Raw genomic sequence first — 28,000 nt, 5'->3', positions numbered from 1 at the left:
TTTTGATTTATTGAGTTTAAATCGAATCGAGACCGATACGGATGGGTCGATCGTCCATCAAGATAATCCCAACTCTGCTTTCTCAGAAGACTACAGAGAGAGAGAGAGAGAGCGCCATGAGGATATTACAAGCAAACCCATTGATTTCGTCTGGCCCAAAAACATGACCAAACAAGTCACATGTCAGGAGGGCCAACAGCACAGTGCCTTCTGCAAACAAGTGTAACAACTTTCGAAAGCTCCACAGGAAACGCAAAATATGAATGGTGTTTTTTGGTGAAGGGTGATGACTTACTTGGTTGATTGTGTTTCTCTCAGGTGATTGATTTGTCCATGGTAATTTTCTTGCTTTCATCTCCTCTGCAAAGAAAAAAGGATGAAAAAACTAGATTTATGGCTTGAACAAAAACCAGCAGTTAGACATCCTTCGACATTCTTTTTAAGTTCCAGATGAGGAACGATTCATTATGAGCAATAAATCAATGGCAACATTGAATGCTGAAGCACTTATCAAAATGGAACATGATGAAGCATGATGAATTCAATAAAACGAATTAGACAGAAATGGCTCAACATTTCATCAGTGTTTGTACAAGGACTTCTTTTGGAAAGTTGTTGTATTCAGCCACACTGGAAACTCACAAATACGAAACAGGCAGGAGGAAAGTGACTCGGTTGAGAATCACCAAAACGCTTCAGGTTATTTGCAAAAATGACATTTGCATGGAAGTCCATAATTCAGGGAATATAATAATGTGGAGGAGAGGTCTGTGTCCCAGTCTAGACCCCAGACGAGGCTAGCCAATCCTCCCTATGCCATCGGCTCTGAGGTTGTGGCAAAGCTTAGCCCAACTTAGCCCAGGCAGTAACAATCTAAAAGCCCATGGCAAGGAGCTAAATAAATCTGCTGGATGGACAAGGGTTGCCAGAGTAATGGAGCGTGCCACGGTCAGCTACCAGTAACCGTGCCAACAACAGAGTTTCCCAAACAGCGGAAAATTCCCGCGGCCGCAGTGCGACAAAGCCAGGTAAAGAGTAATGGGACAGTGCCTGTGTCAATGCCACTTACCCAGGCTACTATCATGTTGGATTTATCATCTATTTGCTCTGGCTTTTTCCTCTGAAGCCCATTTTTTCTACCCGGCAACAAGCCGCCGGATTGAATGCGAATTAAAAAGCAATGCGACATGGGCGCCAGGCTAAACAAGCACTCCAAATAAAACGAAAAGGTTTGAGTTGTATTTCGCAGCTCAGTTCCGTGGCAAGTCGGGTTAAATTCAGCACCGCGCCGTCCGCCATTTTCTAAGCCAACACAAGAATGAAAGAAGAAAAAAAAGAAAAAATGAATAAAAACCTTTTGCCAGCATCGCATTCCAACTTTCCCCCTTCTCCTCCCTCTCTTTCTCTCCCTTCTGGCACCATTACAAAACCTTGGCTGGAAGGTCACATGGTTTCCTACCAGAGAGCTTGGGCATTCTCATAAAGCATTCTGCTGACATTGTGAAGACATCTTTTGTCTAAATCAAAACCTTAGCCCAGCCTGCCCCGAAAATTCGGCACCTTCAAGGGGGGGGCGGGGGGGAGTCAGTGCAAAGGGGTGGCGTTAGGAGTCATGGCAACCCCTACCTGGCAGGCTGCCCATCATCTCGAGGTGGGGAGCAGGGGAGGCTAATGTGGTGTCGAGCAGGAATGCTCGGAGCCTTCCAAAGTCAATTTGATGTTCATGTTGGCCGCTTCAAATTCAGCTCCTCGACCGCACTCTTTTCGACTACGTAAATGAGAAAAGGCACGACTTGTGGTGCTCTGCAACACACAACTATGTGGGCCTGCCCCCCCCCCCTCCCCTCCTTGCACACACACACACACACACACACGCAAACGTAAACGCAACTAGAAATAGCCCCCAAACGACAACTTTTCCCGTAATCGAAACACTATTTCTAGAGTGCAAGATGACAGAACTCACGTATTAGACTGAGAAAAGGTCGACAGCTGTGTTGGCACAGTGGACTCTAAGCAGGTCTTACATAGTGGCCTATGTAAAAGCACCAGCACACTAACATGGCAGCCATGAAAACAGGATGTCTAATTAGCTCAGACCGTTTAGGAGCTTGTTTCAAATACATTGCCTTTTACCAATTTTGCAAGGGTACAGCAGACTGATCATAACGATAATTTGGTCACAGAAAGGCAGCTTGGCCTGAAAATACACAAAGCTGAGATACAAATGGCAGTATCGAAATGAGACCGATACCAGATATCAATAACATGGCAGTGTCAGGTTCTATCAAACTGATTGCGGTTCAAACTGGGCAGGGATACTTGTGGAATTAACTGCTATGGATTGCAGATATCCCACAAGATCGGATAGTTTGCTGTTCTATGGTTTCCTGATGGGTGTCCCATGAATACACATCATGGAGAAAGCTACTCTTACTATTGTAGTTTATTGGATCCTTACAGTAGGAGCCAGAACAAGTCAGTCGGTTCATGGCAATAACTTAAGCATATGACATGTACCTCTGGCTCTAACAGAGTGAGGCATTCACCAGGGAGGAGATCTAATTTATGCCACAAAACCCTCTTTTACATGTGTTTCCCCCCACATCATTTAGCCTTAAATCTAAACTGCTGAACATGTGCCGTGCTTGCTCACCTCCTGTGATGATTACAACCCTGTCTGTCAGTGTCTGGCATGCCAGACAAGGGCTTGTCTCCTCCACATTACAAATTCATATTTATACATCTTTGTGTCGGTATTTCAGCAACACAATAAGAAATGTTGCCATTTACAAAGTTGGACACGCTAAGGGCCAGAGAGTATACTAGTATATGGCCACATAATAGGTCTGCGTGGTAACCATAAGTCATTCATGCGTCATCCATTGTCCAGCCAGTGGGCCTCATCTTTTATCACGGCCAGTGGGGTGACCGGTCGAGTGTCCAGAGCCGATTTTTTATAGGCAGAGTAATAGGAGTCTCGGACAAAGGGGCTGAACAGGATTTTGAGACTCATCTGGTTCCACATCCATTAAACAGACTCAGCTGAAACAGATCCAAAACAGCCCATCACCACCTCCCTTTCCTGCACCCCCCCACTGAGGGGAAGGAGGGGGTCATTTCATATCCTGAGAGGCAGGAGGCCAGGGTCACAGTTCAAATAAGACCGGGGGGTGTGTGTGTGTGTGGGGGGGGATTTTTGCATCCCCTGGGATGGAATATACCATCACAAACCAGACAGGGGTGAAAAATCAGACACACCTCCTCCCAGTGATGTGAAAAATGAAGATTTAGTTGACTCGAGAGACAGAAAGTGAAAAACGCTTACTTCAAAAGAGAATTGGACATGAATTTATTGATCAAATTGCAAAAGTACCCCTTTGCATTAAATAACGCTGGTTACCACAAAACCGAGGACGACAATTCTGATGAAATCTGGTGAGCTAGCCCATAAAAGGCAGCCTTTCTGTCTGAAGACTAATATACTGTGCTGCTGCATGAACATACACACATGCAATTTCCCCACATTTCTGAGGCATGTCATTTGCCGTCAGAGTAAAATGTCAAACATTATTTTTACATGGCTTGTTAATCTTCACCACAAGCCTGATCTACAGGCAGCCTAAGCTCTGGGGGAAGATAATATCCGCAGTTTTATTCTCTAAAGGCTCACCAGAGAGACACACAGTTATTTTTGTCTCAAAGCCAGCGAGTCCGCCCTTATCACCACTAATTTAATGTTGCCTCAAGCCATGACACAAAAACAGACAACAGGTTAATCCAGACTATAATCAGAGAGGCCAAACATCGGGAGGGAACTGTACAGGTCCATGTCTGTTTATTCGCGGGGAACGTACAGCATGTTTCTGACAATAGGTCAACTCTGTGCTACCGCTCCTAAAAATGCAGGGGGGGGGGGTATCGTTCGTTAAACTAGAACAATGTTTTTTAAATCAAAGATTCTATGACCGAGGAAGCCTTCATAGTTTCTTTTGGAGTCTTGAGAGAAAGAAAAAAAAAAACTCTCCTGAAAAACAAAGTAGCATACAGTGAGAAAGGGGTGAGAGGGTTTGAGGTTGTGCACACAAGCTTCACTGGTTTTCCCCTACTGAGAGGCCTGGCCTTGCCTTGGTCTGGCCCCACTCCTTAAATGCTAACAGAGGTTTGCCAGGCAGGGAGCCAGGACTATGACTTTCCCTGACCTGCCTGTCAGTCGATCCTGCTGCCTAGCGCCAGACTAAACACTGACACTTTTAGCGAGGCTCATTGGCTGCAGCTGGCCACACTGGGGCCAATCAGCAGAGAGGAAGGGAGGGCTGGGAGATGAGGACCAGGGTTCTGAGTGGTGGGGAGAGTGAGAGGCTGTGTGGAGATAAGGGACAAAAAAATAAAAATAAAGATTTTCAACCAACCAGGTACGACTGACTTGAAACAAGGAGCGATTTCAAAAGAAACCCTGTACAATGCTAAATCTTGTTTTTTTCTGTGGTCTTGACAAAAGATGTTTCCCAATCACTCCATTGTCTGTTTGCTTCACAAGGAAACCAATGACATAGAAAATGTTGTCTCACGGTGATTTGGTAAAGAGAAGCCAGCAGTTGACCCTGGAGGAAGACTGGGCACAGATAATCCCTATAACTCGAACCCACCTAAAACAAAGCTGCTTCTTAAGGGGAGGGGTCTTGGCGTTAATTAAGATAAGATGAACAGTAGTGGCATTGAGTTAAAGTCATTATGCCAAGGATAGATAGGGATGCCTTTGCCAAGGAAGCAATGGGGGGAGCAGAACAATAACAAACTAAAAGGACATCAGTATGTGAATGGTGGCGAATTGATTACCTGGTTGGAACAGCGTTCCAGATAGGGCCCGCTATCAGACCTTGTGCTTTTAGCATCACTATAAAGGATCAATATCTAATGAATTTCAAACATCTGAATTTGGGAAGCATAAATGTATCTTACACATGAGTGCATACATTCTCAATGTGGATCAATGAATATGGCATTACACAGTGCTGGATAAATGCATCGTCTTAATTAACCTGAGCGTTTTTTTATTTTTTTATTAATTCAAAAGACAATTTAAATGGATTGGATTTCTATGGCACCTTTTGTCCGGGATCTCTTATGACTCGGCTTTTAATTACCACTGCTGGTTCATATCAGGCTGCCCAGGAATGACAACAAAAGCAGTGCAGAAATGCAAATTTTGGACATACTGCATTCGATAAGCATTGATAGGCTTGATACAATTGCTATTATGCAGAGATGGAAGGCTGAGATCACAACGACATCCCACTAGGAGTGGCATGTGCCAAGCTAAGTTCTGCCTGTTACTGTTGAGGAATGGGTGTCCACAAGACGCAATAACTACAGAACCACAAGATAAACCATGTAGAAACTTGTTTCCTTAACCTTCTCAAGGAAGAAACGGAATGGATATGGTATATTTGACGTTTGCCAATAACCCGCAAAAAAATAAAAAACGACCATCGACCTAAATTGTTTCAACCCTGAGACAGTCTACAGTCTATCACTCGCGAGGAAAAGTTGTTCATAAATATGTCAGAACCACAAACCCCACTATAATTTAAACCACAAGATGTTTTCCATAGTTACTCTGCAGACGGTGTACAGGGCAGGCTATCATATAGAGTGATACATTTCTCATTTGGCAGGCAGAAGAGGTAGTTTTCATAATGATACCTTTTCTCTGCACATCCTTACCAAACGCTGTCCCACAGATAATCCCCTGCCCAGCCTCTCATTATCAAAGCAATGGACTGACAATGGAGGAAGAGACACAGGAAATTACTCAAATTAGTGTAAGCTTTTGGAAAAATATATTGCCTGCTTTAAGACTGCAATTAGGCTCTTTGCGAAGCAGTCAGACACAATTAGCAAGAACAAGTCAATAAGGTAGAACTCATAATACATGGGATATGTATTCGTAGTTGAATTGTTTTTAAATGACTATTTGCGCTTAAGGTATCTTCCCTCCTGGCACCGAGCAGGATTGTGTGAGTCTTAACAGCTCCTGCAGTAGCTAATAGAGCAGGTGACATGCAGGTGAATCAGCGGTATTGCCTCACAATGAGGGGGAAGACCATTAGACTGTAATTGGCTTTCTTTGCACCGTCTGAAAAGGTACGGTAGGCATGAACTGAATGCTTAAGATGGTCACTGCATAATTTTGCCACAGTTTTTGCTGTCAGAGACATTTGTATAGTGTAGCTTGAATACATTTTGGAATACTTAAACCAGGTCTTGTTTTCACAATACATTTAAGGACTGGGTCATGACATGATAATTATCTGCTCTTTGCTCAAGTATAGTTACATGGGAATTCTAGAGCATTAAATAGCTAATTCTGCTCCTTTTGGAACTGTTTAACTTCCAGCAACAAATGTTGCTATTTTTATTTTCTCCCATTTCTGAAACTAAATCGTTAGGGATATCTCAACAGTTCTGTCACACTATTAACTGCACCTGGTATTTTGTTACTGTAGTATGAATTACTGCAGAAACATTACATTTTGTCAGGTACGATACTCCCTGCTTGACTACATTTACAGCTAATTAATGTTCACGAGAAGCATGGCATATTTTCAGGATAAAAAAATATATATTTACGATGAACACATTTTCTTGACCTTGTTCAACATGAGAAGTCTACTGTGCTTCCTCACTATTAGTATGTGGCCTTGAATACAAGCATCAGCTAAATTCATAATATGCAAGAACAAAAAAAGTGACATAAAGCCATCTTGAAATACACAACCATTACTCCCCAAAAAGGATCCTAATAAATATGACTTGGATGCAGTGATATTTCATCTGTGCACGTTGGCAGAATGGAAGTAGCATTTCCACGTATCTAAACTTTAGCGACAAAAATATATTTAGGAAAATACGAAGACATTTGTCCCAGAGGTTGGACTGAGCTGAACGTGCCCTACCACTGTGAGGTCCACGTGCAAGATTAATTTCAGGTTTTGTCAACACGTTGCAAATGTTTAATATTCGAACGCAGCTGGGGCGAATCATAGCCGAGAGTTGGCCCGAAGTTCATGTTCATCCAATTGGAATTAAAACATTTGTCTTCCAATAGCATCTCTGTGGCCAGCCTGAACAAAAGACTGGGAAACTGTAGCATAGCCTGGAGGAAGGCTCAGCCAGAGAACGAGGGGAAGGGGGCAGGGGGGGGGGGAAGGGGGCAGGAGGGAAGGGGGCAGGGGGGGGGGGGGCGGGGGGGGGGGGCGGGGGGGGGGGGGGCGGGGGGGGGGGAGGAGGAGGAGAGGATGGGGTTGCAGTCAGAGATGTGTTCCTGCTTAAACATGTGGCTGCTCACTAAAAAGCCGTGTAGCAGCTCCGGAGCGCGCTGCGTGTCAGTCATCCATGATCCCAGGCAGAGCAAACAGGAAGGGACAGAGCGGTGGATTAGACGGCAGCCTGGTGTTTCCACTGGGGGGCCTCCCCTGCTGTGCTACATGTTCCCCGCTCCCTTTGTCTGACGTTAACCCGTTAAATCCCACGGAAGAGAGGCCATTCAGACCCAGTGTCACTCGCCCCGGGGGGCCATTTTCTGTGGAACAATGATCTTAAAGGGGTTACATAGCATTGCCACTGATTCTACCACCCCCCCCCCCCCCCACACACACACACACCACCACCCCTTTGTTTGTTTCCTGGGAGGTTTGTATATTTAATTATGATCATGCGTCATCTCAAGTTATGGCGGACACGTTGAAACGACGCTCTGCTTCGACAATCCCTTTCTGACCTTCTAACAAGACTTCCATGGCCAAATCGTTATTAGCAGGCACAAAGCATTCACTACCGCTGATTGGGATGTTCAGGTACACAGGGATAACATTTGGACCACAATCTAGAGTGTTGTGTGACTGTTCATCAAGGTATGCCCAAGTGCGTGGCTATGTTTGACAGATAAAACACATACACTGTGGTGTTGATACATTGTGAGACAGTGATGCACATCGAGAGAAAAGTGTAATTACTGCAGTAACCCTCTCTATGATTAATGATGTGGAGCTTTGAAACCAGTACTTTGGGCCAATAGCAAATTAGCATGTTAAAAATAGCAGCTGATGTGAACAGGTCTGGTAGACCAGAGCCCTCGAATGTGTTTCAGTGTGTATTTATGTAGAGTTTAGGGACACACATGGTTAACCAGGTCTAATAACCCAATTAGTGTTCTCCTCTCATCCATGTACACAGTCCAGCACTGTGTAGAGTATGTATGGGGGCCTGTGTGTCCATACTAAGCATTGTAGGTTTCTACTGTAAATGAGGTGTTGGTTTTAACAGTAGTATGACACAGAGGCCAATAAATCAAAAAAACACAAAAAACACTACCAAACAGCATTGTTTTTTACCATTAAATGTAACTACTTAAAAAAAAAAATATAATATTAACTTACGACAAATGCCTTTGTAAAACACCGTCTGAACTGAAAGAATATTTGAAGTTGATGTTAGTCGTTCTTTTTAGGGCAATTTAAGATACTAAGAGACAAGAGCGATATAATTTCCTTGTTTACAGAACATGACTAAATCATCCAGTGATTAAATGTTGTGTCTTTACCAAGTAAGGTATGGAACAATTTAACTGAAATATGATAGACTCTATAGTCATGCCCTGGCTAAATCTACAATAGTGATTTGATTAATGTGCCTAGCAAGATGTAATCCTTGCATTTAGGGATAATAACATAATAGCATAAATTAAGGATGACAACCAGAACGTGGAACAACAATATAAAGAAAATAATTTGACATGTTTCTAGGCTACACAAATTATTGCTGTGGATTCCTGAAATTCAGTTGACATTACACTATAAAACACACACACACACACACACACACACACACACACACACACACACACACACACACACACACACACACACACACACACACACACACACACACACACACACACACACACACACACACACACACACACACACACACACACACACACACAGTGTACTGCGAAAATGTATTTCATCCTATAATCATTGTTCCGGTTTCCCCCCAGGTGATTTCATGATTAGAAAAGCAGCCTTGGCTGGGTCTGTGCGTCTAGATATGTCTGTGGTGCTCTCAGCAGAACTCTCAGAAGGTCTCTTGGACATCCGAAAATTAAGTCAAGTTCACATTGCAAGTCAAACACTGTTGGCATTACTGCACTGCAGTATGCATAACCATTTTTTTTTTGATCACCACAATCTGCCTGCCCCCACCCACACCCCACTCAGATGAAGTGCACTTGACTCCGAACCAATGGAACTCCTTAACCACCATCAAACAAAATGCTTTTCAGTGACAACAGTATTGGTCTGTTTTTTTTTTTTTTTTTTTTTTCTGTGAGGACCAGGAACTTAAAATAGAAATGAGGCAGGGGTCTCTATGCTCCATCAACATCTGGGGGTGCCCAAGTCAGGGCCCTGGGTAACACACAGTAAAAGCTACTCAAGATTGATGACTGGACATTACAGGGCCTAAATATACACTTTATCAGTCAAAATAGACAGAAGAATCTGCCTCTGAACACATAGCGTTATACTATATATTTTATTTTGCAATTTATTTTTACCTAAATATATTTGAGAATTGTTTACGACAAGTTTTGATCTTATTACTTTTCTATACAGTCTGTACATCCATTTTCTCCCCCTTAAATGCCTTTATGTAGACTTGTATATTATACACTCCTACAAACGTAACCTAATGTTCCAGCACTTATCTTCAATCACAAGTGAATCTTTTCTTTGTTCAAATACTGATTAAATGTTCCATTAAATGCAATGCATGTGGCTTCTTTCAATCACTAGGAATTGGATGTGTGTGTGTGTGAATCAGTTCAAAGCCTAACAAGCAGCCTCGAGTCTTTTTTAATAACACTAAATCAAAGAGCACACATGGCCGTCCTTCTGAGAGCCCGAGATAATTAAAAGCCCAGAAGAAGATGGTCAAACAGTGTCAACGGGCCGTGCAAACCACAGATCAACCGCCTCCGTTTCCGAAACGAGGACGATAATAGAGAACAGAGATGATGCTCAAAAGGGGAAAAGGCCAGGACACTGCAGTCCCAACGCCAAGCTAACGACAAAAAAAAGATTTTTTTCGTCTCTTTCTCCCACGTCTCACGTGAGATAGTTTCATCTCGAAATAAAAGATTCTGACCCGTAAATACATCTCGAGTCTCCGAATCCAGCCTCCACAGGCACAAAACCACTGCGTAGAAAGGACTCCCTTTCTCGCCGCGCTAACGTTAGTGTTCGTTTCTCTTATTGGTATTTAATCCGGTCGCAGCTCCCTGAGCAGGTGAAGTCAGCCAAAGACTTTCCCACGGTCCCTGGGAGCAAATCCTCCGCCCCGAGCCCTTCCTTGGGGGCGGCCATCTGTCCGCTCTGTTTGGAGCGTGTTAGGGGGGCGAGCATCAGCTGCTGCGGCCAAATTCAACGTTCCGACGCTCCCCCTGCCTCCTACTTCTCTCCTCCGTAGAGAACGACAACAAAACAAGCTCGCCACACACAGCAACGGGTTCAAACGCAAAACAAACAAACAAACGTGAATTGGGAATTTGAACGTGGGTTTTCACAAATGCTCCCCCCAAAAAATGACCCTGTCTATGATTTGATTGTAACAGACTATAAAAATACGACTATACCTTTGGGACTTTTTTTGTACTCTTTACAACATTGTAATGTTGACAGTGTTCCAAAAATATATATTTTATAGGAATAGTTTAAGATGAATGAAAAAATGGAGAGCTACGCAGGAAAATAAAAAGATTAGGCAACAAATGTGCACAGAAAGATCCGCACAGCGTTATTTGTTTAGATTATACACCCATTCTATTTATTTAACAACTCTTGGCCAAACGTAAATGTTGATGTCTGGGGCGAATTCTCATTAAGAATACCTCCTCACCTTCCAACAAAAGAGTTCACCACATAAACCTTGACCTTTGCTCTTTCAGAGTATAAATCATCTACGCTAGCGACTTCCACAGAACAATACGACTCATGGACAAAAGCTGCTTTAACCGAGACCCCCCCCCCCCAAAAAAAAAAACACACAAAAAAGATAGAAAGATGAAAAATAACGTCTCACCTCACGCCCCAAAAAATATCTTACTTTGAATCTTGAACACGGCGATCATGTGACGTACTTCTTTCCTTCCTGCCGCCCCCATCCCCAAAGCATCCCCCTCTCTCTCTCTCTCTCTTTCCTCCTCCCCACTTCAAACTGCCATGTGCTATCATTTTATTTCCCACTCAAAGAGCGACTCGCTGTGGATCTGCTCCTTTGCACCGGCCCGCCCGCAATTTTAAAATGCGTGACACTGCCTCAGAGGGAGCATGAGAACCAAGTTTCCTCAATAGCAGGGTCCCCCATACCCGGCCCGTAACCATGGAAGCAGATGCTTGCCCTCCCCGGCCCTCCTTACCTCCTGGAAGCCGTGGGCTGTGAGCTGCTCCGTCAGTGAAAAGAGGGCACGCCTGTCTTTCTCCTCGCTCTGACCGAACTTGCCCCGCTCCTCAAAAGGAGCCATTGAACAGGTCACTGGTCTAGACTTGTTTGCACGGTCCAGGGAGCAGCCTTGATGTAACCCTTGCTCTCCTCTCTCTTTCTCTCTCTCTCTCTCTCCTCCGCCTGCCACGCCGGCCGTCCAGCGACTGCAGACTGTGGAGGGGTGGCGGAGGGGGGGGGGGGGGGTTGGGGGGACATCGGAGACGTGGATTTGAAAAGGAGCCCCCCGTCCGATTTTGCCATTGTGCCTTTTCATTCATCGATCGAATGAATATCGAACCTTCTGTCCGTGCATGTGTGAAACGGATAGCTTAGCAAGCGTTTTCTTGTTTCTACCTCAGGTCTGTGTTGTGCGCCAGACCTGGGATTCTTTTTTCGCTCTCACTTGTAAGACCGTCGTTTTCCTTTCCGTGTGTTTTTCATACTGTTCCGAACCCCCCGAAAATCATGTATTTTAGTTTAAAAACGGATTTATGAAGTTGAACTTTGATTACAAGTCCCTGAATCATCGTTTCATACTGCCCATATTGCATTGTGAATGCAATCAATGTTTCATAGAATTAAGAGTTTCATAATGTAATAGTGTAATCTAAGAAAAGCACTTAAAAATACACAAACCAACAAATCAATCATTTGTCCTAATTTATTTAGGAGGTTTTTTAATTTTAGAGAAGAAACACGGCAGGAAACCTTATACCCAGTCTTAATTTTGTTATAGTCCACATAATGTGATACTATATAGTATTGCATAAAACTATTGTCCACAATTTGAATTCCAAATGAATGAACATTAGCTGTTGAGAATGAACCAATGTAAACATTTTATCTCAAGGACTCTCTATTCTAAGTCAGAATAGGCCATCTGAAAGCAATAAAGCTTTTAATAAAGCGAAAATGATAGCTGTCATTACAGTTTGTGTCTTCAGGTAGTCTCATGTCCTGCTGTGAGATCATGTTTACCGTGAGTATGGGTTTTTAATAGAAAGGGGGGGGCGCAGGGGGTAGACTTGCGTGTGTGTGTGTGTGTGAGAGAGAGACAGAGCAGCTCTGAGTATCACATATTGTGTAGAAAATCTAGCCTAGGTTAGGGGGTGAATGTCAATATTTTACCATTGAATAATTAGCGCTGTCGTCCATTTGAAACAAAAGAACCCCTCCTTTTGTCTAATTCGAATCAAATGGCATTTATTATTTATGTCTTTTTTTAACAAAATTATTACAAATATTTTAGAAATTAAATATAGCAAATATCAGAAAATGCCAACACTTTATTGGTTTAATCGGTTACAGACATGTAAACTTTTGAATTTGAGAATCACCTGAATTACATTTGCATCTGAATTGATCATATTTGAAAGCAAAGTACTAGTTCACTTTCGTTGGATGAAATATGCAAGCTGTTAAATAAGTTAAATAGACAAACATTTCGAAATAAATGTATAGGTTCACTTGTAGACAAGTCAAAATGTAGGGTCCAAAAATCAGTACTCCACGAAACATGTTGCTATGGAAGGGTTTGTGAAGGAGGGGGGGGGGTGGGTTGGGACAAAACAGGGCAGAAAATGAGCAAATTCAAAGACAGAGGAAAGGGAGACCAAAGGAACCAGTGGAGTGAGAAAACAAAAGGCATTGTGGCCCCAGGATCCTCAAAACAATCCCGGCTGCCTCCACAATAATCCCCGGCCTGCTAGTGGCTGGGCCACAGCCACCACACACCCAACACGGCACAAGCAAACAGAGGGATCTGAGGTCGGTGCCACCTAGATGTGGCTGGAACACATATAGAAGATAGGGACCACAGGCATCGGATGAATCCTGCTGGGAACCAGGATATAAACCTTTCTTGATAACCACTGGGATTTATATTGGGACCCATCTAATAAGCTAAATGTTGACACACGTTTTCTGGAGAAAATAAATATTGAATCATCAATTTTATGTGCATTAATAGTTGAAATATTTAGATAGTTAGGATAGCACGTGTCCTTGTCGTTTTAAAGTATGAGAATAAAACGAAAACATCTTAAAAACAAGAGTATCCGTATATCGCCTGTAATAACGTGCCGATTTAAAATTGCACACGCAATTCATTAATTCAAGGGAGTGAGAATTTAGGCAAATTAGAAATATAGAAATAGAAATATGTGATTGAAGGAAAATGTAATGAAATCACATTGAGTTTATTTGCCATTTGTAAGGCACAGGTCTCTCTCAAACCAGATATCTGCACTGTTTTCAAACTAGTAAACAGAAAGGCTAAACGAAGATAAAATAAAAGATCCAGATTATGCCAGATGATCCACCAGATCTGGGGCTACCCGACAGGGAGGGTAGGAGTGTTACGATGGGGCCCTGAGGCTGGAAGATGGGAAAACACACACACACCCAGCGTCAGCGGTAGGAACGAGGGCCCGAGGAGGCTAGCGGAGCATGGAGCTGCCAATAGGAAACACAATGCAATGTCCCACATAGACAGGCCAAACCAGACACGAAAATGACAAATCTCCTTTTCTCCTTTCTATATATTCATCTGTCTGCCTCTCCCAGACACTCACACACACAGACACACGTGAGATAATAATTAAGCAAAGTATTTACCAAATAACATTTAAATGACAGCTTACTTTTTTGTCTCGTGTCTAGAGATCTATTTTACACCAGTTAATAAAGGGATGTTATTGAAATGTTTATGGGTGGATCATTATCATGGAACATAGCCTACAAAATTCAATACAAAGGGCTCCCGAAAAAATAAATGCTATTCATTTACAAAGTAAGTATTCAAAAAAAGTTGGACAAAAAAATATGGCCTACATTCACTTTGATTTCCAGAGAATTACAAACAAGTGCAGTGAGGAATCGGATATGCCATTTTAATGGAATCAATTCACTTCAACAGCTACTCAACTTAACCTTGACCACTTGAGGAAAAGCAGAAGAGAACCAAGCGAGCGTTCAGCTCTGGGCGAGCAAGTCTGCCTTGATACTGCCCATACTCTGGGCCATCCATCACATTTGGGTCGTAATTGAATGACAGCAGAACAAAAATCGATTAAAAAGGTAACAGGAGACGGCTTTGGATTTCCTCACACAAGTCACTGTCTGGGCCTCTTTCATCTCCCTCCCTCCCACCCACCCATCCACCCACCCCTCTCCTCATCACAGGCCCCATCTTCGTGGGCCGGCCCCCGTGACCTGAAAGCAAACAAGCCGTCCCATCATCGCCACAATCCTGCCTGGAGACTGCCTGGGTATTAGCAGGCTCCTGCGGCAGATACAACAGCATCTCTTCTGGAGCATTTACATTTAGTCATTTAGCAGACGCTTTTATCCAGAGCGACTTACAGTAAGTACAGGGACATTCCCCCCGAGGCAAGTAGTGTGAAGTGCCTTGCCCAAGGACACAACGTCATTGGCACGGCCGGGAATCGAACCAACAACCTTCTGATTAATAGCCCGACTCCCTAACCGCTCAGCCATCTGACTCCCTGGAGCCATGTGGCTCCCCAGAGGAGGGGTTTGCCCCAGGACCCTGGCAGTAAGACACCCCCATCAACCCACAGAGAATGCGGGGAGATGACAGAGAAGTTATGATGGCGGCATTCAGGCGGACAGCTTCCTCCCTACGTTTTCTCTATTCTTGTGGCGCTTTCTGGCTGCCGATTGGACAGGCAGCTTCCAACGTGACTCCTGGGGGGAGGGGAGGGGGGGGTCACATGTGACATGACTGTATAACTGATCCATGTGGTTTGGCTGGGGAGGGGACACACAATCTGCCTGCCTAATATTACCCCTTTAATACACACACACACACCACACACACACACGCTGCTACTGCTGTCAACCCCTTTGCCCCCTCTCTCCGACACCCACCGAGGCTAGTGGCCCCCTCGTTCAGATCAAGCCCACAGGTGCCAGCACAGACCACAATGAACATCCTAATCTCGGCAGCTTCTGCAGACAGGCTCTTCATGCGTCAGACAACACAATCCATCTGCAATGGCTCTGGCTCACCGCAAATATTCTTTTCTTTTTTTTTTTCTTTTTTTTTTTTTACAGCTAATGTGGTTATTTTTGGATACCAAGAAACATTCAAGCAGAAATTGTTCTTTTGTTTTGTTGAAAAAAAGGTAATTCACTGGTTGTGCTTGTTTGATAACATTGTTTTGAGTTATTTGAGTTAATAAAGCTGTGTTGTGGTAGTGCGAGCCGTTTATAATTATACAGGCATTAGTCAGCAGCTAGGCCATTTTATAAAATCGAGGTCATTTAAGGTTCAAAATAGACACTAGATGAAAACAGTCCCTGCTACAATCCCTAACCCTTTATAGTTCACGTGTTCAAAGGCCAGCTCGTCTGCATCAACACAAGGTGAGAGTCCTAACACACAGCCTGGCTCTGTCACCAAACACTAACATTAGCTTAAGAAGGTGCTTTGGCTGTGATTTGGAACAAAACGAACCCTCCGCATGCAAACCACTCAAAGGGGCCGTTTAATTAGGTGTAAAGCAACAAATCCTGCCTATTCACTGGTCGGACACTTGTGGTGGTGGAGTGGAGGGTATCGCCAGGGAGAGAGAGAGAGACGATCATCATAATGCTGAAGGAGTCCCCCCCCCTTCACAAAGACACACTCCTGACTCACGGATTCCTGTGTGTTAACAAGCTCACCGTCTGCCTCTCCTATTCATTGTATTTTAAATGAGGGCTAATGGACAAACAAAACAACAGGACACACAGAGTCCCTCCTGGAGAGAGCTGCTCTTTTAATGACGCCTACCCTGGTGGCGTCCCCCTTAATAGGCTGGGACACAGTCTTGAACTTGTCACAAGGTGATGTCACACATTATATGATAGATAAATAAAGAAATAAAAAGAGTGAAAATAAGAAAATGCTATATCAAATGATCGCTCAACAGTGTGGTGAATTACCAGCAAATTAACCAAATTTGTAATGCTTTTTTTTTTTACGCTAAATGTTCGTTTGAACTCACCACTCAAAAATGGGTGATACAATTTGAAAATTGTTTTGGGAAAGCTTGCTGCATTTGAAGATGGCAAAATGTGAAAAATAATATTGTCTACCATTTTTTGTCTAGCCACATTTAGTTTATCCAATCTGTACATCATTTGTCAATTTCTGTAAACATTTGTATACAATACTGAATTAAATTGTCGAGACCTCTCTGTGTAATTGCTTTAGGTATGTTTAAATAGAAAGTATTAAAACTAATAAAATGTTCCACTTAATGAAGGTAAAAAAAAAAACGAAATTCAATGAATGGTGGATTTAATATCTTCTCCCCTGAAAAATATTTACCATGCTAAATGCAATATTTTTGCACACAATGACATGAAAGTGTTTAGCCAAAAAAGCATAGCTCTGTTCAAAAAAAGAGAAGTAATTTAATATATAAACAGATCAAAAATGTGACACAAAAAGATGAAAGAGATTTTAAAAAAAGGAAGCAAACCAAGTCTGCATGATACTTTAATAAAAGTAGCAACAAAAAGCTAATTCTCTAACCGATTGGGTGGTATAGTTAATCCTGTAGGACAAACCCCGAGACCAATCTTATTTGATGGAACCCCCTGCTGCTTGATCCAGCTTCAGTCTGGGGGATCCTCAGTGTTAAGGACACATACCGAAGCACTGTACACATTTCAGGTTCTGGAACATTCTACGAATTTACTGAAAATCAGCATGGCTGTTTCTTTAGTTTTAGAACTATTTAATTGCACTACAGCACTAAAGAATTGCATTTCTGTAATTGTGGTGTTTTATACTTACATTTTCATATCCCTTAATAAATTACAATTCATTTAAATCGTGTGTGAATTGTTGTCTTCTTACTTTCCTATTAATAAAATAGAAATATCATGTACTTTAAATATCATGTACTTTTAAACCATTCCTTGGACAGAATTAAATAATTTAACCAAATACAGAAAGCTTATTTACTGAATATTACAATATAAACACAGCATACTATAACATTATACCCTACACAGTACACATTTTAGGCAAGAGCAACCATTAAAAAAACACAACTATCCATAAATGGCTAGTAGCCTAGTATGTCAAACCTGAGGGTAATTATTGCTTAGGAAGCTCTCAGTGGAAACGTGGCTTGTGAGAAAACCAGAATGCAAATCCAAACAGTGACGGCTGAGTCGAGAAATGCATCCACTTAGTCAAGGAGGCTCAGGGTCACAGTCATCGTGACATTTGGGGTGGGCAACAGGGGGAAGAGAAAGAAAAGGTATAATGGAGAGGATCGAAAACAGGGAGGAGGAGGAGAGACGCAGTCTCCCTCGACTCGCCTGAGTCCTAACATGACTGTGCGAGAGAGTGTGCGAGAGAGGGTGCGAGAGAGCGAAAGACAAAAACAGAAGGGACAGTATTCGATGGTTCCAGAAATGTGTGCGGTACCTCGAGTTTCCTAATAAAGTGTGTTTGAGCACACTGGAGTGGGTGTGCGTTTCCAAGGTACCGGGACAAGTGTGTGTGCGCTGGTTTGCGTCTGTGTGTGTGTGTGTGTGTAGTGCTGCTGGAATGTGCTTGCCTTTCAGCTCTCCCTATTTCTCCCCTGGTCAGGGGGGCCAAAGGCGACCAGTGTCTTAAAGCCAGCTCTGGGTTAGCTCAAACACTGGTCGCCATTCATGACCAGATCAAGTTGATGTGAGAATCTGCCCCTCCGCTGCCCTCGATTTCCATATGAATGCTTTAGAAAAACTGCGGGACCCTTGCACTAGGGAGCCATCGCAGGGAGAGAAAACACACATTTGCTCTCCTGGGTACTACCCCACACACACACACACACTTTGCCTGACATGCCAGCCCGTACGCCTGTCTTAAACAGTAAACAAACACCAAAATAAGAGCACCCTCATGCATGCATATACGGTATTAGTAAACATACAATGCCATCCTGCACACACACACAAACACACATGAGAGCTTGCGCGCACACACACACACACACACATACACACATGAGAGCTTTCACACACACACACACACGAGAGCTTGCACACACACACACGCACAAAAGGTCAACTCCATTGTCAGCACAGCAGCTTGTAAATCAAAACGCTCATGCATACACACAGACAAATGGGCTCTATGACACACAGACACAGACACAAACCCACACACACACACAGACACAAACCCACATCCGCACACACACACACAGACAAAACCCACACCCGCACACACACACACACAGACACAAACCCGCACACACGCAAATACACGTAATAAAAATTCCACGCAGCCTATATCCCAGCACCTAAGTAACAAAGCTCAGCCGAGCGAAGAGAGCGAGCCGAGCAAACAGTACCAGCGGCTCAGCGGCGACATTCGCGACACACGCCCGTCCAAACCCGAAAGCGCACGCACAAAACAAATCCCCCCCAAATCCCCCCCCCCCCAAAAAAAAACGAGCCGTCAGTTAGACAGTGAGAAGGGAAGCGTAGAGCTTCGTTCGGCATACCCCGTGTCCTCTGCGTCCTCTCTCCTCTCTCTGCCTCGCAGGCCGAACGCCAGCCCTCCGCCTCGCCCCCTTCGCATGGGCATGCGTGTGCCTCACACACACGCACACACAGCCCAACACTCCCATTGTTCCTGCTCCGCGGGTCGGCCTGGGACGTACCCCAGCGGGGCCCTCCGTCGGACCCTTGAAAAAAAAGAAGGTGGTCCCCGACCCATCTCCTGCTCCGGGGTGGGGGGGGGGAGGACTAGGAGACGCTCCGGACAATATGGAGATTAGGGGTTAGAGGACTGGGAGACAAGGGGAGCCTGGTGACGCTCGCACCCGGACACACGCTCTCTCTCTCAGACACACACACACACACACAATCATATGGAGGTGGTTTAGGAAAACACATGGCCCGAGAGACGGCGAGACGGACAGAGAGAGGGACAGACGGGGTGGAGCTGCAGCCGCCCCCCACGTCTCTTGCGTGTGCGGAGGACGGGCGAGTCGACGCGATTCGTCACGCCTAAAGCCCTCGGAGCCAAGCATCTACCTCAGCCACAGCATCAGAGCGCCCTGCATCCAGAGCCCCACACACACACACACGCGCGAGTTTGGGGTCACTCGTGCTTAATTGTTTTGTTTGTCTGTTGTTTCTATTTATTGTTGCTTGCCTTATTTGATCACTTTGTACAGCACTTTGGTCGGCGTTGGCTGTTTTGAAATGGGCTTTATAAATGAACGGACGTGACTTGACACACACACAAACCCCAGGTACCACGAAATGTTCTAATCATTGGAAATTGTTCCGGAGAAAACTTCTCGCGAAACAGCAAAATCCTCCATTGGCGCTGTGTTGATTCGGAACCCGGCCGTTCACGGCAATTTGTTTGAGTCATCGGCGTCAGTGATTTGCCGAAAACGATGACTCGGTGCTTTTGTGATGGAGGGTCAGGTAAGCACAGCGCTGGGCCTGTGCATGGTAATCATAAACAAACAGCGGCAGGGAGAAGAAAAAAGCAAATACACAAATAGCACTCGACTCGGCGATAACATCGCTGAGTGATTTGGTTCTAAACAAACCGCACGCTCGCTAATTGCGTTCGTGTGAAACGGCGAGCGCGCTGCCTCTCTCAGAACCTGGACATGTGACATTTGCTCTCTCTTACATTACATTTATTCATTTAGCAGACGCTTTTATCCAAAGCGACTTGCAAGAGAGAACTTTACAAAGTGCATAGGTCACTGATCATAACAACGAGATAGCCCCAAAACATTGCGAGTAGCCAAAACATGAAGCACACATTGTGAACAACCAAAGTAAGTGCCAAAGGGAAGAACCATAAGAGCATGTAGTTAAACAAGTTACAATTAAACAACATGAACTGCTATAAGTGCAAGTGTACTTGTGGAAAAACTCTCTTATTTTTGTGTGTGTGCGTGGGGGGGGGGGGGGGGGGGGGCGTAATTAATTTGGGGTTTCCTAGGCCTCTCAGTAAAGGGGGCTTCATACTGCATAGGGCAACGGTCCCCCACATGCAGATAAGGCTGGCCTCAAATATTTGTCACTTGCATCGCTGCAACACAGAGCCAGTAGCCAGTTCCTGTCTCCAAGACACAGGTGAAACTGGTCATGGTTTCATGCCATAACGCCACCCCCTTGACGCAAACACAATCTGGGGTACTAGCCGATTCAACAGAAGGTTCTTGAAAAAGGAAATAGCTGTGATTGTGTGCTGTGTCTTAGGGAAAAAAAGTCATGAACAACAGTCGGATGTATACATGTTATTCTGCTGGTCCAAAACGTTGGTGGTTTGCGAGGAGGAGGTCCAATGTTTCCATACCGGCCACCTGGAACAGAGTCTGCTGTTTTGAAACTGTCATGATCGGAGGCGATCTGAGCCAGATTGGACGTCTTATCGGCAAGGGTGCTCGGTCTTGTGTGGATCAAAAAGCGAGGACACACGAGAGCCAAGTCTGGATCAAAAAAATCCCCGGTTTACACAAAAGGCAGAGTTTAAATCATGTCAAAACCCAATCAAAGGGAAAACAGAATCCACATCCCCCCCGCCCCCCCCCCCCACCCCCACCCCCGCCGCCGAAAAGCAAAAAGCCTTTGAAGTTGTGAGAAAAGAAGAAAAAATAAAAAAGGGGGGTTGTGGAGGTTTTTTGTGGCGAGTGTGAGGAAAGAGAAAGCAAAGAGGACTCATTTTTATCTGTGTTTGGATAGTTCTCCCTTTTGTGCCGGGGTGCGTCCCTGCTGCCTGGATCTCAACCACAGCCCTCTCAGGCTGCAGGCCTCACTCTGCCAGCTAGACAAACACACACCCAGAGAGAGAGAGAGAGAGAGAGAGAGAGAGAGAGAGAGAGAGAGAGAGAGAGAGAGAGAGAGAGAGAGAGAGAAAGAGAGAGGGAATGACATCATGCCTCTGTCATTCCCAAGATACGTTCAAGGCCCGCGGTTCAACAGGTTCAAGCGCTTGCACGCAGATGAAGGCTAATGTTAACTCACTGAGGCAAGAGATCCGTCATACTGTACGCGCCCCATCCTCCCTCCCCCCCTCCCTCCCTCCCTGCCTCCCTTCCTCCGCCCCCCCCACCACCTCTCTCTCCCCCTCTGGCAGACCTTGGCAGTCATTACAAGGGGATTGGGTTACTGCTTGGTCTGAGGATTCTGACCGCCCCTTAAGCCGCCCCCCCTGACCCTCCCTAGACCCCACCCCCCTCCCCCTCAATACCCATCTGTCTGGTGACACAGAACCTGGACGTGTCACCCCCTCATTGCCGTCCGACCAGCGAGGCACCGTGGAGCGAAACGCAGTGTGTCTCCGTATCTATGGAGCCAGATGTTCTCCTCCTGGCTGGGCGCACTGTAAGTGAGACCAATCACAGCAGGGGTAAACAGAGACACAAGTCCCCCCCCCCCCCCCCAAGGGAGGGAAGTGGGGGGGGGGGACTGAGAAGGCGACGTGGATTCCCCCTTGCGCCGCCGCCGCCACTCCTCATTCAAACGGATATCATTACACTCTCTGGGCGGCGCACCCTTGTGCGGTGCGAACGCCGGGGGGGAAATGATGTGGGATTTGGGCCCCCTCCTGACAAACACTCTGCTGCGAAGGCTCAAGAGCGCGATGGACCCCAGGACTGCTTTAAGAGCTCTCCTTAACACGAGGGGTTATTACCACTGCATAAACATATCAGAACCTATTTCATGTTCTCCGTTCCATCATAAAAAAATACAAATAAATCCTTTCTTCTGGCAGGAAAATCAAATCCACCTGACTTGGACATAAAGACTGGTGGGAGAGAGGGAGAGATAAAACAGCAGTTGTCCATTTGGGCCACCATCTATTCATTGCCCCTGTTTAATTTCTTTTGGGTGCATAATCCTTTCACTTTCAATAGCAAATTTAACAGTCCCCAAGGTCCCCGAACCAGACTGGTCAATAGAAAACCAGACAACTAATTACTGCGCACACCACGCTCTCTCCCCTCTCTCCTTCTCCCTCTTCCACTGTCCCTTCTTTCTCTCTCTCTCTCTCTCTCTCTCTCTCTCTCTCTCTCTCCTCTCTCTCTCTCTCTCTCTCTGTCTCTCTGTCTCTCTCTCTCTGTCTCTCTCTCTCTCTCTCTGTCTCTCTCTCTCTGTCCCCGGCAGCTGTGGGGTTCATGTACACAAGAGCAGCAGCCAAGACGTATAAGGTTTCCACTTCCCAGACCTCCGTTAAAAGCCTCTAAACCTGTCCCATAACAGCCCTTCAGTCTCACAAACATGCATAGCATTTCACACAGACTTACACAATACATACACACACAAACTAGACTGGATTTGCTTGAACATTTTGGATGATTCCTAATGTCAGACTGCTAAAAAGAATTTCTGTATAGACAGAACTGAGCTTGGGTAGAGGCTGTAAAATAATATATTCAATCACAAGAGTAAAAACTGTAGTACAAACATTGATGCCATTTAGCGTTCATAGAACATATTACCCCGCAATAAGTGCTTGTTTTTGTGTAATAAATTATGGAGCAGTTTGACAAGCAATCTTAATGAACAGTGATGGCAGCTAAACCTTTTTTTTTTTAAACAATGAACATGATTGTCTGACAGACATTGGTGGTAATATCATTGGGGATAATCAAAAGGTTAGGTTTAGGTTTATTCAAATGTACATCACAAAAACAGATTTTCATCAGTAGCACATACATATTTCACCCACTCGTACGTACAGTATACAAACTCATCCTAACCCTCAAAACGCCTTAAGGCCCATAAAGCGGAGCCTAATCGTGCGATAAAACATGTGGGCGACCTGTTATCGGATGTTACCATGTCTGTCTGAGCTTTTTCCACGTACAGTCCTTCCCTACAGTGCAGTGGTTGATAGAGGGTAGTGGCTCATCCCCTGTTTCCCCTGATATGCCGGCTGTGATAATAATACCTCAGTGTTCCATGCTCGGTGCTGAACGCAGCCCACATAGAGAAGCCGCTGCGCCTGTCTAACCCCTCTCTCTCCAAAACAGACACACATATCAGCCTGGCGGCGACCCTGCACATCAGCCCCTCAGCAGAGCCTATCGTTTTGCTGGTAGGGCTTAATTTTTTTTTACAAAAAAATAAAAAAAATCCCTCAATTAAGATCACTTCCCTCAGACAATGGGAAGAGTTAGCCCCAACTGTGACCTGCGTGGAAGCTGCCTTTTGTCTCACTCCCGATGTTTGCTGTGGCTCATTGTGCCTCCATTATCCTCCACCCCCCCCCACACACACACACACACACACAGACCCCCCCCCCACCCCCCTCCTCGTCACACAAACACCCTTTACACTCCACCCGTCGCAGGTCTCCCACCACACTCTCCCAAGATGGAAGTGTTAATGTATGGAAGCCATTTTCCCATGAACCCCTGCTCTCTCTCCTCTCACTCTCTCTCCTCTCTCTCTCTCTCTCTCTCTCTCTCTCTCTCTCTCTCTCTCTCTCTCTCTCTCTCTCTCTCTCTCTCTCTCTCTCTCTCTCTCTCTCTCTCTCTCTCTCTCTCTCTCTCTCTCTCTCTCTCTCTCTCTCTCTCTCTCTCTCTCTCTCTCCCCCTCTCCCTCTCCTCCCCCCCCCCCCCCCAACCCTGTCCGCGACACCCACACAGCCGTCTGGCAATCAAAAGGCCGCACCGAGGTGGTTAAAAGGACCCCAGCCGGCGCGGGTGGTGCAGAGCCAACGTCATGTGGCTCTCGACAGTCGGGTCGACACACACGTACACAACCCCGCTGCACACACCAGACGAGCTCCCCTCGGCTCGCAAACAAGGCGGACGGGCCCCTGTCAGCTCAAAAGGCGAGCAGACAAATTGCCTGTGATCCTTTGACCCCTCGGAGAACGGGCCAACTGTCCAAAACAAACCGCTCTGAAAGCGGAGGGGGGGGAAAATGCGCAAATTGGACACGTTTATCTGCCAAATGGAATATGTAAATTGATCTAACCAGCCACAGAACAACTTCAGCACTTCATCATAAATAAGGTGGTTTAAATGGTCCAGGTTGGGCCAGTGTCTTTGGCCCCAATCTCCTTATGAATCCAGACTTAAGTATCTCAGGAAGAGATCCTCTTGCCTGTGTAAAAGCTGGCAGCAAAAAAAAAGAAAAGAACGAACAAGTGGGTGAGTGGGTTACATTTGTCTAAGAATTGGGCGTGAAAGGGTGTGGGGGGGGTTATTGAGGAGGAATGTGCCCCCTCCCACAATCCTCCCCTTTTGCCCCTCTCTTTCTCTACTTTTTGTGTCCGACGGGGGAGCTGGATAAGAAATGGATCGCTGGTGAAGCGACACACAGTCTCTATCACAGACATGACATCATCCTCTTTACAACAAACCCCAATGGGGGCCATTTCTAGGAGATTGCTACATGGTGCACATTCAATACCACAATGTGTAAGAGTTTGTCTCCTTGTGTGTGTGGGGGGGGGACTTCTCTCTACAGCAGTACCCCTATTCATTTCGTCAAGATATGTTAAGTAGAGAGCGGCTGTATTGTTTTGCGAGTTTCGAACCAAACTGAAACGAAAACGGCCGTCTCCGTGTGCCGTAGTCGTACCTCAGCGTTAGCCCTGTCTGCCGCGAACACGACACTGAACCAGCCCCCTCCACAACGTCAAAACGTTAAGAAGATGTGTTCTTCTCCAAGATGTGTCACTCTTCCACGTCCCTCTGCCTTCTGGTCCCGGTCTGACTTCCCGTTGGGTCTCTAGCTGGTGTTGCCATCCTGACTAGGCAGCCCTGTCAGTCACGTAGCACCGGCGGCTAGCAGCTAATAAAACACTGGGTCTAATTGAGCTTTTCCTTCTATTCCCAGCAAACAGGCTCGTTTACAGTCTCTCCACAACCTGTGACAGGCTTCTGACTGCCGTACAGACAGCTGCTAACAGTACATAGCCCGGGCAGAAAAGCAACAAAAAAAACTAAGCCACACCTGTACAGACAAAAGGTAGAAGCTATACTGCATCTACACTTATGACTACAACGCCAGGGAAGATTTCTCGAATGTATCTTTTTACACAGGTTAGCCATGTTTTTTTCATGGAGCAACTCCCGAGATAGATTTGTCATATGCTGAGCAGCAGGGATGCAAGACAGCCCCAAAAAATGGAACAATATTATTTTGCTATCGTTATCCTTGCCGCAGAGAAACCGTGTTCATATTCCTTTTGACGTGGAGATTGGGTTCCCCACAAAATACAGAACGTGAGTTTAATGTCGCTTTCACACAAGAACATTAGTGGTTGCTTATTAATAATGTGAGCGGTAAAGATGTGTTGCTAGACCCCGAAAAAAAGCACATTCGAAAGACAAATTCTCGGGGAGAATGAGCCGTAGAATCCGAGGCCCCTCTAATGTGGAACAGCAGCCAGTTTGGCCAAAAATAAAACTTTGCTACAATGACTTCATCAGCGCTCGTTAGGAAGGTGTGCAATTCTGCTTCTTCAGGAGATAGTGACCTACATGACGAAAATAGAGAACTAGATTGGCTGGAGGACATTTGCGTGTATTTATAAAAAGTGCAGTGGAGACAGTTGAGATCCTGATCGCTTTCCTCTCACACTTCGAGTAGTGCCCCTGAAAGAACGCACACATTTAGAACGCCGCATTGACAACACGGACCCAAAACAATGGTTATAGCGCAACTCTGCGCTAGTCCATTTCTTTTTTTTCTCCCTCTTTTTATTTTTTATTTTCTTTTTCCATGCCCAAGGCCATGTTCTGAAATGCCAACTTCCACGGGAGAAAGAGCAGTCCATTAACGCCTGTCAAAACACTTCATTCCTGTGTCAGGGAGACATCTGATGGACATTCAGAAGATAAACTAAACTCAGAGAACTCTCTTCAGAGGAAAGTGAGTGAGATAAAAAAAAAAAAAATGAAACAAAAAAGGGAAGTTGAAACAGAAACAACCCACAAACCATCAAAGTGAGACGACAAACATCAAAGTGAGAAACTTTATGCAGTTCCCGGGAGGCTGCAGGGAGTCCAGTCTCTCACAGTGGGCTAGGCTGTTACGCTAACTTATCACAGTTCCCCGAGGACCTACACGGGCAAAGGCCTAGGACCTACACTGTAAATTGAAAGTAATCACAACCAAATAAGAGTATTTGATTCCAGTTATTCACATTTCAATCTGAGCATTTTTTTCTACTGGAGTTTACAAAAGGTTATGTTCTCATTTGTAAAGAAAACTGAACAGAAATCAAGAGATCCTTTTTTAAGACACAAAAAAACCTCTTGAAACTACGCAAAGAAATAAGCGAATAATCAAACACTGCCATTTTTCACCAGCAGTTTTTAACCAGATTTCTCTCTCAATAAGCTAAAATTTTACAGCAGTTCCTCTGAGCAGTTGCACATCGAGCAAAATGTCTTGTGATCAGTTAAGGGACGTTCCATAGATGAAGCAACTGCAAAGCAACTGCAAAACAAGCAGCCTTTCAGCAACTTGTTCACAGAATAAGGATTCATGGGGCACGGCTAAATAGGCTAACAGAGGGACTTGTGCTCCTGTGTGTGCACAAACAGGGAAACCACCCAGAGCAACTGCACCATGTCAATTAGCTCAATAATCAGCCACCATAATGAGCCGTCGTAAAAAAGTCCATTTAGGCACACGGTCATTTCCAAGTTGAAGGCAGGCACATGTTCTCCAACTGCTAGACAACAGTTCCCCTAGGCTGGAGACCAGGCGCTTGTTTGACTTGAGTTCATAGCATTGTTCATGACCTGCCTGGGTTGTGAATTCGGGGGTAGTTCTGACACAAAAGCCACCACTCCCTCCAAGCTTCTCACCCCCCCCTCCCCCCCCCCCTCCCCCTTCTACCTTGCCCCCTCAAGCAAAGTGCAAACTCAAAAAAAGAAGCACAAAGCCCTCTTTTTCCACTGTAACACTGCAACTCAATCGCCACGGCTACGACAAAGCATCGACAGTTCACTGCCCGGGAAGGACGGAAGGGGAAAACGATCAACTTCTTCCAAAAGCACGTGGAAAAGATTATTTCACAAATATACCATGAAAAGAAAGACTTTTTTTTTTTTTATCCAGTGAAAAAGACAGCGATTCAACTCCAAAAGGAATTTGTTTGGATGCTCACGTTACATTAACCCGAGAACATTAGCCTATGCTGCATGGGTCTAACTTTTTGTTTTGTTTTTTAAGCGTCAAAAACAGAGTGAGAGGGCGAGAAAGAAAAGGACAGAGAAGAGAGAGAGAGAGAGAGAGAGGAAGAAAGACGGATCGAGAGAAAGGCAGACACTCACCCCACACAGCTCATCCTGCGCCAGAAGTGAAAAAGATTCCTCTCTCTCCCTAGCCCTCGGATCCACTCCATGTTTCGGAGCTCCCATACGGAGCCCCCCCATTCTTCGGGGAGAGACGGAGAGAGAAACGGCGAGAGAGCGAGCAAGAGCGAGAGGGACAGACA

The 28,000-nt window shown here is 45.2% G+C and overlaps 1 long non-coding RNA gene across 1 annotated transcript; it reads right to left on the bottom strand.

Annotated features, from left to right (window-relative positions):
• LOC136933797 (uncharacterized) lies at positions 1–28,000 on the bottom strand. Its single transcript, XR_010874839.1, has 3 exons — positions 27,837–28,000; positions 296–360; positions 1–90 (listed from the first exon to the last, which is right to left on the bottom strand). It is a non-coding gene; the product is annotated as an uncharacterized lncRNA (long non-coding RNA).

The sequence above is a fragment of the Osmerus mordax genome, chromosome 25, assembly GCF_038355195.1.
Source record: "Osmerus mordax isolate fOsmMor3 chromosome 25, fOsmMor3.pri, whole genome shotgun sequence".
In the NCBI taxonomy this organism is placed as follows: Eukaryota; Metazoa; Chordata; class Actinopteri; order Osmeriformes; family Osmeridae; genus Osmerus; species Osmerus mordax.
Note: the sequence above shows the minus strand (reverse complement) of the source record. Positions and strands in the feature narration are given on the sequence as shown.